Genomic DNA, 361 nt, shown 5'->3' on the forward strand with positions numbered 1-361 from the left:
TTCTCTGTTTATGTTTGTCTGTTTGTTATTTTGGCGTTATTTGTGATTAAAGTGTGACTGAAGGTGTTATTATGAATTTGAGAGGGAGGTTCGGATGGAAATAAAATCCCTTGTGCAACTGTGGCATTATTTGCATCATGTTAATCATCGTTCAGATTCATCGAGGGGGCGGTGGCAGAGGGAGATGAAGAAAGTAGCAGAGGGAGATGAAGAAGGTGCTGAAGGGAGATGAAGAAGGTGCCAAAAGGAGATGAAGAAGGTGCCAAAGGGAGATGACGAAGATTACATCAGATGTAAAAAAATAGGTGCCGTGTGAGATGATGGCAACACCGTAGATAATGAGGGTGACATAGATGAAGAC

Source organism: Penaeus monodon, chromosome 25 (genome assembly GCF_015228065.2).
Source record: "Penaeus monodon isolate SGIC_2016 chromosome 25, NSTDA_Pmon_1, whole genome shotgun sequence".
Lineage (NCBI taxonomy): Eukaryota > Metazoa > Arthropoda > Malacostraca > Decapoda > Penaeidae > Penaeus > Penaeus monodon.